This window comes from Camelus bactrianus, chromosome 2, assembly GCF_048773025.1.
Source record: "Camelus bactrianus isolate YW-2024 breed Bactrian camel chromosome 2, ASM4877302v1, whole genome shotgun sequence".
In the NCBI taxonomy this organism is placed as follows: domain Eukaryota; kingdom Metazoa; phylum Chordata; class Mammalia; order Artiodactyla; family Camelidae; genus Camelus; species Camelus bactrianus.
In genome coordinates, this window is record NC_133540.1 from 133,073,079 (window position 1) to 133,086,030 (window position 12,952).

Sequence of the window (12,952 nt, forward strand, 5' to 3'; positions counted from 1 at the left end):
AATATTTTCCTAGGATGGATTTTAAGCGTGGACTTTCTTTCCTGCAAATTGAATTACAAGGTATGGGGACTCCCGCGTGCATTTGAGTGTGTGGAGGGGTTGCCTCTGAGGCTGTTATTGAGGGCACTGAGGGGCGGAGAGGTTAAAGAGCCATTCAGGCAAGAGGAAGTAAGGCAACCGTCTTGAGGAGATGTGCCCCCTTCCCTGGTGCGAGCTGTGAGGGTCTGCCTGCTGTAGCACAAATCCCATGAATGGATGGAGGTCTGACCCTGACCGCCCAAGCCCTGCTCACTTACCAGTTGCTTCCTGAGGCCCTGCAATGTCTCAGGTATTGCTTTGGCACCAAAGATTCAGAATCCACAGAGCACAGGCACTTGCCAGCCAGGATCTGGCCAACCGGTGGGAGAGCAGAGAATCCAAGGTGGTGCCTGACGGTATGTGTGCTGGGAGTGCTGCCGCGCCACCAGCCTCTGTGCCCCGATGGCCAGACTGAGACTCGGAGGCAGAGTTTTGGGAGAATTAGAAAAGAACAGGTTTATTGCTTTGCTTGCAAAGGGGACTGAGAGCAGGCTGACGCCTCAGAGACTGCGAATCCATCTTGGGTTTCGTGTCCCGAGGTTTTACAGAAAAACTGGATGGAACAGAAAGGTGGCAACAATCAGGGCATTGTCCCAGGGGTGTATTCTTCTTAATCTTGATGAATCTACCTGGTGTCACCGAGACACTCCAGAGGGTCTGTCCAGTCTTCTGAGGCCGTCAGCCTGTGACCACCTTTCTGGAGCACAGCTTCTGGGTTAAAGGAGAAGCTGCTTTGGGTAAGGAATGTGTAGGGAGTGGAGAGGGTAGTGGAAAGGTTGGCGGCTATTTAGCACAAAAGCAGTTGAGCAAGTGAAGCAGAGGTGGGGGTTTGTCAGAGAAAAGAGAAAAACGAATTGCGAGAATTTTAGGTCAGAATGGATCAACAAACAGCATTAGCATCAGGGAAACCATTTTGTTAGTTAGTGTCCTACTCTTTCAGGAGGCACGGCTGAGCCTCAGGGGATGTGGTGCCCAGGCCTACCCCAGGGCACGCTAGGACGGGGTCCCAGAAGAGGGACTTGGGAAATGGGTTCTGAAGGATGAATAGGAGTTCACTAGGTAGAGAAGGGCAGGCGAAGCAGAGGAAGGCCATCTAGACAGTGTGTGCAAGGGGGTGGTGGTGCAGAGGCCGGGCAGGGCCCAGGGATTGGGAGGGCCCAGGGGAAACAGCCGGGCTGGTACGCAGTGTGCAGTGGTTTTCTCATGCTGTTGTAACAAATCACCACAAACCCTGGGCTTAAAATAACACAAACTTATCATACAGTTTTGGAGGGGAGAAGGCTGATATGCGTCCCACTGGTTGAAATGAAGGTGTCAGCAGGGCTGATTCCTTTCCTGAGACGTTAGGGGACGCTCTTTTCCTCGCCTGTTCCAGCTGCCTGCAGCCTTCGGCTCCTTTCCGCTGTCTCCGAAGGCACCAGTGTTGCCTCCCTCTGACCCCTCTATCGTTTCCCATCGCTCTCTCTAACCATAGTCTGGAAAGGTGCTCCCTTTTAAGGACCCATGTGATTTGATTAGGTTCATTTGGATAATCCAAAATAATCTTTCCACCTCAAAGTTCTTTTTTTTTTTAAATTTCTAATTTAATTTAATTTTTTCATTGAAGTACAGTCAGTTTACAGTGTGTCCATTTCTGGTGTGCAGCATCATGTTTCAGTCATCCACATACACACACATTCTTTTTCATGATAGGTTACTACAAGCTATTGAATATAGTTCCCTGGGCTACCAGAAGAAACTTGCTGTTTATCTATTTTACATATACTAGTTGATATTTGCATATCTTGAACTCACAGTTTATCCCTCCCCACCCCCCTGATCCCAAAGGTTTTAACTTAGCCACACCCGCAGTGTCCCTTCTGCCTGTAACACCTGCACAGGCTCTGGGCTTTAGGATGTGGACGGCTCTGGGTTCATCATGCTGCTGACTGCACATGGCGTGAAGGCTTCCGAGGTGATGGCTCTTAGGTTGTCTCTGTCTCCGGTCAGTTGAAGGCCTGGCCGAGGCACCCAGATTAAACACCAGATGATTAGACAGGTTTTCAGAGAATCCAATCCTGTAAACATTTCTTGAGCATCTTCTTCTTCCCAGGCACTTTGTCTGGCCTTAGGATTGGCCACGAATGAGACCAACCTTGTCAGAGAGGAAGGGACTGAAGGAAGGACCAACATCTATTTAGGAAAAGGTAATTGGACGTTTCAGAGGAGGTGATGGCTGAACTGGGCTTTGAAGGATGAACAGAAGTTTTCCAGGTTGCCAGGCAAGGGAAAGACATTCCAGTCAGAGGAAGCATGAGGTGCAAAAACATGGAGGCATGAACCAGCCTGGCATGGGAGGAATCCTAAGAAATCTGGAGTGGCTAAAATGGGAGGTGGGCAGAGGATGGTGGGAAAACATGCCGGTGAGGGGTTGGACCAAGGACACCTTGGGGCCAGTCCAAGGGCGTTGAACGCTGTCCTACAGGGGGCACTCCGCATGGGCTTGCGGATTAGAGCAAGCATGCGGCCGTGGCATTGGGAGGGGACAGCGAGCCGGCTGGGTGTAGGGAGGCGTGGGTGAGTGGTTTAGCACACCCACGGAGAGGGGCAGGCGCTATTCCACAAGGTGCCTGGGCCACAAAGCCTGATTCCTCTTGCCCTCCAGGACCCAGCTGAGTGCAAGTCCCCTTCCTCCTGGCTGCTGGGAGGGGCTGAGTCTGGGGTGGGTGGGACCCAGAATGATGTGCATTCTTTCCCCCCATTTGCATCCCCCCCCCAGCCTCCCTCCTGCCCCCGAGTCTGAGGAAGAACTGAGCTAGATGTCCTGCCCTGTGCATTAAAGTCACACTCTGTCCTGGAGCTTTATTGCATTTTGATAAAACTCCCTGAGTGGGAAACATAGGAAAAAAACTACCTTTGTTTTCTATTATGTAATAAACCCCGCTTGAGTGTGCTTTGAAGGATGGAGCCATAAATCTGTTGACAGGGCGAGCGGCATCCGGGGAACGTGCTGGCGGCCGAGTGGCATCAAGGGACTTCTCCAGGTCTGCCCTTGGTTAGCCGGTGATGCTGGGAACAGCCAGCCCCTCCCCCGAGCCCTGGTTTCCTCGTCTACCAGAGGGCGCTGCTGCGTTTGAGTGTGGGATCCTCCAGGTAAAACTTCCCTCGCCCAGGGTCCAGGATGCAGAGCTGTTTCTGTAATGCGATGCATGTTATTTTGTTTGAGGTGAAAACTAATGGTTGTTGTACTGGGGAGAATCATGGGCACCCTAATTCTGATGTCCCAACTCTGCCGTTTCTGATTGGCCTTAGGCAAGCACTCGCTGTTTCTAAACCTGTTTGCCCACCTGCAAGATGGATCTGTTTCCTCGCAAGCTCTGCCGAGAGGGGTGGTGTTACTTTGCGGGGAGCCTGCTTTTCCTGGGCACGACCTGGGCATTCACTGTGTCTCCTGAAATCTGCCCCCTGTGATTCACGTGCTCAAGTCAATGGAGTGAGCGTGGGACGGCCCTCCAGCCTCGGGTAGGAGGGGCCCGCAGAGGGTCCCGGGCACGTGGGGAAGGACTTCGGGGAACGGCCCATCAAGGGGCTTTGGAGCTGGCACATCTGTAGTTGACAGCACAGGCACATGCAGGAATAAGCCAGTGGGAGGTTGGAAGGATCCCACACAATGTTCTGTTTCCAGACTGGTCTCATGTAATCAGACCTGATTCTGAAGCACCTACAGGTACCATTAGCCAGAAGCCCTTACCAACCTAAGACAGTGATACCCCCACCCTTCTCCACATCGCTCCCTCGGCCAGTTTTTCTGAGCGCTTACCCCTCCAGGGGCTCTCCTAGACTCTGAGCACTCAGAGTTGAAGGAGACACGCCCTCTGCCCTCACTGGGCTTCTGTTCTAGGGGGAGGTGGCCAGGTGACCAGGAGATGCTGTTCCTCACGGAGGAAGTGTGCAGGGGCACAGAGACAGAGGAGGGCAGTGACACAGATGAGGGGTTAGACTGGCTTCCTGGAGGAAGCGGCATCTGATTGAGGCTTCAGGGTGAACTCAAGTGTGTGAACAGCCAGGTGGAGGATTTCAGATGACCCATGAAAAGTCCTGGAATGGGGAGACTGGGGAGACTTTGAGAAACAGGGTGGGTGGGGCACTGTGCTCTAGGTGGCACTTCAAGAGAGGCCAGCAGAGGCCATCGTCTCCACTCTATGGGGGACCTTCTAAAACTGACGTCATGTCTCAAGGAAGTCTAGCGCAGAAATCTGGGGAGCTGAGAGTAGTACCCTCTGCAGGGCAAACCATTGAAGGAATAGGGATGGTGATGTATCGGTTAGCTTTTGCTATAAAACAAATGGCCCTGAAACATAGGGACTTAAAACAACAACCATTCATTTAGCTTATGCTTCTGCGGTTGGACAGTGTGACTTGGGTGTAGCTTGGGTGGGGCTTCTGTCTTCAGCCAGGCTCCCTCGTGTGTCTGTGGTCAGCAGCCGGCCCTCTAGGCATCTCTTCTGCTAGGGCAGAGGGGCTCCTGGGCCCCTTGTCCCTCGATTCCACAGAAGGCTGGCCCTGGCTTGTACACATGGCAGCTGGATAGAGGTTTGAGAAAGAATGGAAATAAACAGAGCTACAGGATTGGGCTTGAAACCCACATAGCATCACTTCTGTACATCGTACTGACCAAAGCAGGTACAAGACCAGCTTCTGTTCAAGAGTTCGGGAAATAGTTCCACCCCTTGAATGGTCTTGAGAGGACTATTGCAAAGGGGCAGGCATACAGGGAGGGGGCTAACTGTGGCTTTTTTTTGGCAATGGGGGTGGTGGGGCTTGGTCTGGAGAAGACAAGGTTTAGGGAGGGCATGGTGGCTGTGCCAGACCACCAAGTGCCGTCCTGGGGACCAGGAAGTAGGCAGGGCTGTGGGGTCCAGAGGGCAGAACTAGGAGCTGGGGTTCCATCCAGGGGGGAATTGCTATGGTGGAGATCCCTCACGGGGACAGAGTGGTCTCAGACACTGGGCAGTGGGTATCAGGAAGGATGTGTGAGCCACATTGAGGAGGAGGTGGCAGGGCCCCAGTGCTTGGGAAACAGTGTCCTCTGAGATCACAGTGCTGAGCAGCCCTCAGGGGGCTTAGGTGGGATTCAGGAGTAATGTGATCCTGAGGCCTCTTCTGAGACCCATTCCGGCATACCCCATCAGCTGGAGCCCACGTGGCATGCATGACACCAGTCGAGCTCAAGTGGGTCCGTGGCTGGCCCCCGAGCTGCACGCCCACCGTGGGAGAGGTGGGCAGCCTGCAGATGTTTGCCCTCAGTCCTGCTAGATTTTGCTTCCTCCTTCGACATGGAGCTGTTTCCCAGTTCCCTCGAGATGGGGGACTCTGCCTGCTTTGCTTCTTCCTTGGCGCACACGGTACTGGAAGCTAAAATCTGCCTGGGTCCCCATGTGGGCTGTTGGTGGCAGGTGCACGGCGGGGCTGGGCTCTGGGTTGCGTCAGAGGGAGCAGCCCCCCACCCTGTGCCACTCTGTCGCAAAAGGAATGCCCATCTCTTTCCCAAGAGGTGCCCTGTCCTCTCAGCTCCTCTGCTGCTTCCTCTGACCTGGAGACGGCCCGGGCAGTGATAAGAGCCCAGGTTTCCAGGCCTGAGATGAGTGCCTCCTGGCTCTGTCTTGTTAGCTTTGTGGCCTTGGGAAAGTCACTTCCCCTCTCTGAGCCCAGGTCACACCATCTGTAAAACAGGTCCAATGAGGTAATGGAGGGAAGATATGAAGCTCAGAGCCTGGCTCATAGGCAGCGTCAGGAAACACTGGCCGCTATGTCATCATCATCCTTCTTTAAGCCTCCTTGTTGCCCTTGGTGAAGGCAGTGCAGGGGGATGTCACTGAATCAGGCCTGAGTCTCTTTGTGCAGTGAATGTGGTCTCCAGTGTCTCTCTCCACTGGTCACTGGGGACAAAGGGGTGACTATGCCACAGTCCCGGCTCTTCAGGGATCCAGAGGCTCTGTCCCCGTCTCTGGTGCCCACCCTAGTCCGTGCCACCATCGCCTCTCCCCGGGATGACCGCTGAGGCCTCCCTGCCCTCCCTGTCTGTGCTTTGGCCTCCTCTGGTCCCCTGGGTCTTTGTGAAGGTGAGGTCATGTCCAGAGGCCCCTGCTGCTCTGAGAAGGACATCCAGAGGGCCACGCTCACAGGAGAGGGCCTGGCGGTGGAGGGGTGGGCCCGAGCCTCGTTGCCCCTTGGAGCCACCTTGACCGCTCACTCCCGGCCCCCTACGTGTGAAAGGAAGGACCAAGTGGGTAGATTCTAACCCGGCTGATGCCGCCTTCCATCACTTTTCCTGCCTGTGCCCTCGTTTTGGAGACAGCCCACCGAGTCGTGCAGATTGATCGGACACGCGATCTCTGTTCAGCAAGCCTGAGCCTGACTTCAGTGCCCCGACCAGCTCCAGGCGCCGCACCTCCTCATCTCCGTGAACTGTGCCACCTCTAGCCGACCCTCCCAGACCTGGCAGCCTGGGTCCCCTTCATTTCAGAGCGTCCTGCTCTGGCCTCCTCAGGCCATGCCCTCCCTGGGGACAAGGGGCCCAAGGGCCAAGGGGATGTGCTTCTCCCAGCGGCTGCAGCCCCTTCTAAGGTGTGGATGCCCCGGCCCATCCTGCAGCCTGGGCAGGCCCCTTCCCTGGCCCTCCTGGCAGGGGGACTGCACTTGAGGCCAGCATGGCTGCCAGGGGATGTGGAGGGGACACTCTGGCTGGAGTCCACAGACGTGCATGAGGCCCCTTGTAGTGCAGGGCAGAGCCAGGTGGAGGGAGAATTGGGGTGGCCCCAAAAGCCCCCAACTGTGCTCCTGGCCCGCTGGCTGTTAGGACTAGGATGTATCAGGATTGGGACCACTGCACACCATTTCTCAGACTCTCAAGCCTCCTTAATCTCTTGCTCATCAGCAAGCCCTGATGGTTCCTCCTCCAGGATATGCCCCTAACCCGAACCCCTGCCCCTCCATCCCCACAGCACCTCCCGCACCACCATCTCCCACCAGGACACCTGCATCAGCCGTCACTCTAGTCTCCCTGTTTCTTCCCTTGCCCGCTTAGGGTCCACCCAGCCACCAAAGTGAACTGTCAGAGAGCAAAGCGGACCCATCACTGCCCCTCTTATGACTGGCCCATGGCTCTCCATCCCACGTGGACGTCCTGCACCCACGGGGATCCCCAGGGAATGCCTCTCACCTCTCAGGTCGCTTCTCCCATGGCTATGCCCACCTTCTCTGCCCCTCCCACCCGCTTCCCAGCCTTTGCGTGCCCCATCGTCCGTCTCCTGGAAATCCTTCCCTGGACATAGCAGGCCCCCATTAGTCAGGTGTCAGCTCAGCGCCACGTCCTCGGAGCCACCAGCCCCGTCTTAAGTAGCTCCTTCTGCTCGGTGCTATTGCTCCATGCTCTTTTCTCTGAGTTGCATTTCTCACACTCTCTCAGGGTTTCAGTGCATTATTTGTGATGGTATTATTTTAATGAAATTTCCGTTTCTGAACGTTGGTGTTATTTGTTCAGTAATGGCTTGTCTGTCTGCCCTGTTAGGCAGCAGTCTGCAGGGGGCAGCAACCTTGCTTGTGTGGTTCACAAGTGCCTAGAACAGTGCTGGGTGCACAGGAGGTCCACCCATGGGGTTGAAAGACATTCTGTGTGGCTGGTCTGTGAGCTCCTTTGGTGGATAGAGAACAGGTCTGTCCAGGACCAGTGCCCACCCTTACCCAGCGTCTGGCAGAGTCAGTAGTTGGGAGGGCAGAGAGGACTGGCAGATATCTCCAGGGCATGGGGCTGCCTTTAGCTTCTTGAATTCAGGAGCCTTGGAAACAGGGCTAAATGCATAACAACCGGCACTCCAGGAGAAAGAAAAAAAACCCAAAAAACAACCAACCAAAAAACACCTAATTTGAAGTGCTTGCCAACGTCCATGGTATAAATTCTCCCACCATGGCTGATTTCAAGCTTCTAGCAGGAAGTCGCTGAACACAGCCTTGCGAGGAGACGTGCACCCTCAGCTCTGGCTAGCTGATGTGAGCTGGCTGAGCTGGTCCAGCTGGTGAGAGCTGGGTGGAACTGGCACCGGTACACTGTTGTCTAGGGAGTTTCTGGAGCCGTCCAGCCTTCTAGGAGTGTATCCCTCCTTCACAGGGAGGATGCTTCAGGTCCAGACGGGCAGATGGGATGTTGCTGGCTTTTCCTGGGAACCTTGTCCCTCCCCGGCCCCCAGCCAGTAACCCTGGCACCTCAAGTTTCTCCTGGCCATGTGTGAGGAGGTTGGTGGGGGCTACAGTGCTGGACCTGGCCTCTGGTGCCTCTTCTGAACAATGGGATAATAATTGCACCCCTCTTCAGGAAACCCTTGGACAGCAAGAGCCCTGAGGACAGAAAGGATTGGGGAGCTCTGTCTGTGGCCTAGGAGGCCCTGGCCTGAGCACCAGGTGACCTGTGATGTCTCTCTGCCTCTTGGCTTCACTGCCTTTGTTGCCCAGTGTGGATGCCAAGCCGGCCTTGGCTGTAGAATCCGGGTCTGCACAGCTCTCTGAACTCGTGGGGAATCAGGGGCCCAGAATGATCCAGAAGCTTGCCCGAAGTCATCCAGTGCCCCTCTTTGAGGCTGTCCCCTCCTCCTCACCCCAGCAGGACTGGCTCCCAGCAGCTCCTCAGCCCATAGCCCTGTGGGTAATGGCTTTTCCAAGGAGGGTCTCAGCAGCAGAGGGACCACTGCTTCGTCATCCCTAAGGGATGCACACAAACCTTAAGTCAACTCCCACCTGTCCCAGGAAGGTCACCAGCCAGGGCCTATCACAGCCAGCACCAAAGTCGAGGCATAAGGACCTCAGGCCACACAGCCCCTGTGCCCCCCCACCTCCTGGAGGTGCAGGCGCATCTCCAGGGACAGCTGGTGGGGGCGCTCTCTGGCCCTTGGTGGGTGTGGGATCAGCAGGAGGGCAGAACAGACTCCCTGTCCCTGACCTTGGCCCCCTTGAGCCCAGGAGCCTGGGGGCTGGGGTGCAGGTGAAGGAGGAACCTTGGGCAGAGTGGGGGGAGGGGATTCCACACTTGCCTGTGACCCCCCCCCCCCCCCCCCCCCGCTTTCTTCACTCCTCACCTTTGGTTCAGGTTCTGCTGAACTAAAATCACCGGCAACCAGCACAGCGATGCTAGCGTCTTGTGTTTCCATTTTCGCCAGGTGCCACCATCCCTGTCCCTCGATGGCTGTAGAGCGACCGTGCGGAGTCCCACAGGACTGGCTGCATGGTCTTGGGCAACACACTAGCTTCTCGGTGCCATCCCCCAGACGGTTAAGTAAGACAGCGCTGGCAGGCCCCGCCCCCTTTCTGCTGTCCCGTGGTGTCGTAATCCAGCCCCTCCCCTGGGAACGTCAACCTGAGAAACTGGTTCGGGGATCTGGGAGGTGAAACTTTGCTTCCTCTGCCATTACTCCCATTGTCCCACATAAACACACAGTCGTCTCTGATCAGGAACCTGACACCAAACCGGTTCCAGTGCCTTCCAGGACTGGGCGAGGAATCAGAAAGAAACAGGCCGGACTTCTGAGCACCAGAGAGCTGTCAGGAGGCCCAGGTGCGAAATTCCAGCAGGCGAGTCCCTGCCTGCTAGGTCACGTGCGGGCCTCCGGGCCAGGCCTCGTCTACAGGCACGTTTGGTTTGGCCAGAAGAGGACTTTAAAGTAAGGCAGTTGAGCCGCTAGCATCTAAGAATTTCGAGATCTCCCACAGGCAGCCTGGGGTGCTGACCTCTGGAGGAGTTAGAGGAAGGGGTGGCAGTGGCTGCATCCTCCCGGGACCACAGGTTGCCCCCCGGGAGGGGCCTAGCTTCGGCATTGTCCACGGCCCTCGGGCCCTGGAGTGTTTGTGCTCCAACCCATCTAGTCTGCCCTCTTCCAGTTACTGAAGGGAAACTGAGGCACAGAGGAGGGTGGTCCATTCCCGGAGAGGCAGGCCTAGAGCCCAGGCCGCCAGTGGGGTGGCCGCTGTCCTTTCCCCGGGGGCCCAGGAGCGGAGAGCGGGCTAGTTTTCAGATGTCGTAGCTCGTTCCCCCTCTGCAGGAGGTGACTCCCTGCTGCCGCTGTGTTTGGCTGCGGACCTAGAGGGCAGTGGAGGGGCTGAAGCTGGGGGCCAGGGCCCAGTTTATCTCGGGGAGAGCTCTCCAGGCCGAGCCTGCTATTCCCAGTGAGCACGGGCTGGCTCCTGGGGCTGCCTGGTGGCCCCGGGCCAGTGGAGAGCCGGGAGGGCCGTGCAGGCCTTGCCAGCTGGTTTACGGGCAGCTCTGGAAAGAACCTTCCCGCACACACGGCTTACCTGGGGGAGGCCCCAGGGGTGGGTTACCAAGCATTTTCTTTCAGAGTGTCGTAAGTGCCGCTTTCCAGGGGGAAGGCGACGCCTCACAGAGAAGGAAAGATGCCTTCCCCTGTGTCTGTGTCTCCCTCCCTCCCCCTCTCTCCTCTCCCGCCCCCCCACCCCCGCGTCTCCCAGAGCCTCCCAGCCAACCTCATCATTTCGACTTAACCCCGCGGGAGGGGTTTGTGAGAGCGGCCAGGACACCTGGCCCACGGACTCTCAGGTCAGCCTGGTGGACGCAGACCCTCAGGGCTCCCTCTGGGCGGCCTGCCTGGGGCGGGTTCCAGGGTCCTCTGAGCTTTGGGAACTTGCAGACGGTGGCTGGGCGGGGCCTTGGTGTCACCAGCTCCGTGGGGTAGCGCAAGCCTCTGCAGCCATGTGTGCCCAGCTCCCACCTGGCACTGCGCTTCATCCTCTGACAGACGCCACGGGACTGGTGCCTGTGTCACCACGTTATACTCACGGGGAAAACGAGGCTCAGAATTGTTAAGGAACCTGCCCAAGGTCACACAGCAGCGAGTGGTGGGTGAAGCTGGGCTCAAACACATCCCTCTGCACAACCTGTGCGCTCTCTGCTCTGCCGTGAGGTCCCCATGACTCCCAGACTGTTCCAGAAGTGGCGCACCATGTTCAATCAGGCCTGGCTCCAATAACAGTGGGGGTTTCAGAGCAACGGGGCGACCAGGGCAGCCTTCCTGAGGGGGGCGTAGTCGATGGAAGCTGGGCTGTCGGGAACAGGCAGGTCTCCACGGTGACAGGAGGGGGGAAGTGGGGCCGTTTCTGGTCTGGCATGACGGACCCTGCTGGCCGCCAGCATGGCCTCGCTACACGGGCGCCTGGGCCTGAAGGGTCCTGGCTGTCCTGAAGTGGGTTCTGGCAGGGTCTGAGCCTCCAGGGTGCTGTTCCGGGCCTCGGTACTGGTGTCGGGGGTACGAAGCACCGCGTGGAGGCCTCTTGGGAAGGGCCTCATGCGAGAGGCGCTCAGGACCTGGAGGGTCCTTGAGTGATCGAAGGCAGCTGTTTGTCACCCCAGCCCTTGCATCAGAGCCAGACCCTAAATGCAATTGAAGCTTAAGCTTGAGGCCTGAACCCCATGGTGGGGCAGTCCTCCACCGTGGCCTGTGCCTCAGTTTCCCATCCGTCTCGGAGATTAGCGTATCGTGAAACTTCCGGGCTGAGTGTCTGTCACGTCCCTCCCTCACCAGCATTGGAACCACAGTGACCCAAGTTGGGGTGGCCTCCTGCCCTCCGCCCACCACCCCTCCTGAGCTCCTGAGTGCTGGCGATTCGGGGACCGGACTGCCTTTGACAGTGACCGTCCCGGTGGGGACGAGGATAGATGCCGCCAGAGGGGCAGGGCCGCCCCCACCCGGGGGGCCGCTTGGAGGGCTCTCTGGGGGAAGTGAGCACCTTCGCACACCCAGGCCCAGGCCCGCTGTCAGCCGTGGGCCCTCGGGACGCAGCCCACCTGGCCATGGCCTCCCCCAGGCCATGGAGGACATTCTTATTTGCATAGCGTCCCTGAGAAGGCAGCTGGGACTAAGCAGAAGTGATTCACTTTCATTAATTGAAGGCTAGACTGTCCATATTTTAAACCTGGGGTTGGGGCTGGCCGTGGCTGGGCCTTTTCAGAACCATGTGACTCCACGGAGGCGCTCAGCACTGGCGGTCCCCGCCCAGACCAGAGGGAGTTTTAGACTGAAGACAGGCACGTAGAGCCAGCGTTTACTGCTTCACCTGGCACTCACAGGGCCCCGTTCTGAGTGGCTCCGCTGTGGGAGATGAGAACATAGCGGGGACCACTGAGGCAAAATCCCTGCCCGCCCCCAGAGGTTACGTTGCCCAAGGGGAGACAAACCACAGATGAGATAGAGAAGTGAACCCCACAGGTGGTCCCCTGTGGTGACAGCTAAAGCAGACGGTGAGCTGGGAGCAGGACTAGGAGGTGCTGGGGGGGACCCAACCAGACCTGACCTCACGGGGAGGTGACACGGGGACCCTCAGAGAGGACAGACCAGGTGGGGCAGGGCGATGGAGGAAGGCGGGCCCCGAGGGGCAGGCGTGTGAGGCACTTCCACTGCCAGGGTTGTTTTCGGGGTGGCTGGGGCCATTTCCTAGACAAGGAGACTGAGGCAGAGGGAGGCACAGGGAGGAGGGCTGGCCTGCTTTTCCCGCCCTAGCTCTGGCAAGTTGGGGCTGGCCCAGCCCTGACTCTGGGCTCTGTACAGACCATCTGTGCCGATGTGAGTGTGGGCACAGCCACACACCTTCAAGACACCCTATGCCTAGAGGTCTGGGGGCGATGGTGAAGTAACGAGCATTCATGTTGAGCGAGCGCTTCCCCGATGCTGTCCATCGGCCTGGTGGAGACCTGGGTGGGCTCCCCGCGGCCGGTGTCCCGGCGCCCCGCGTGCTCACTCTCACGGCCTCAGCCGCAGCAAGCAGCTCAGCCACCCGCTCCCCCAGCTTTCTAATCGAAAAGGAATTTGATGAGGGAAATGATAAGCAAACAGCA

General features: G+C 57.5%; 1 protein-coding gene and 1 long non-coding RNA gene across 12 annotated transcripts in view; one reads left to right on the forward strand and one right to left on the reverse strand.

The window, feature by feature from the left end:
* SORCS2 (sortilin related VPS10 domain containing receptor 2) overlaps positions 1-12,952 on the forward strand; it is a 445,133-nt gene that overhangs the window by 182,935 nt on the left and 249,246 nt on the right. The window lies entirely within an intron of this gene.
* Positions 1,603-9,539, reverse strand: LOC123618239 (uncharacterized). Its single transcript, XR_006726653.2, has 3 exons — positions 9,186-9,539; positions 2,972-4,640; positions 1,603-2,075 (listed from the first exon to the last, which is right to left on the reverse strand). It is a non-coding gene; the product is annotated as an uncharacterized LOC123618239 (long non-coding RNA).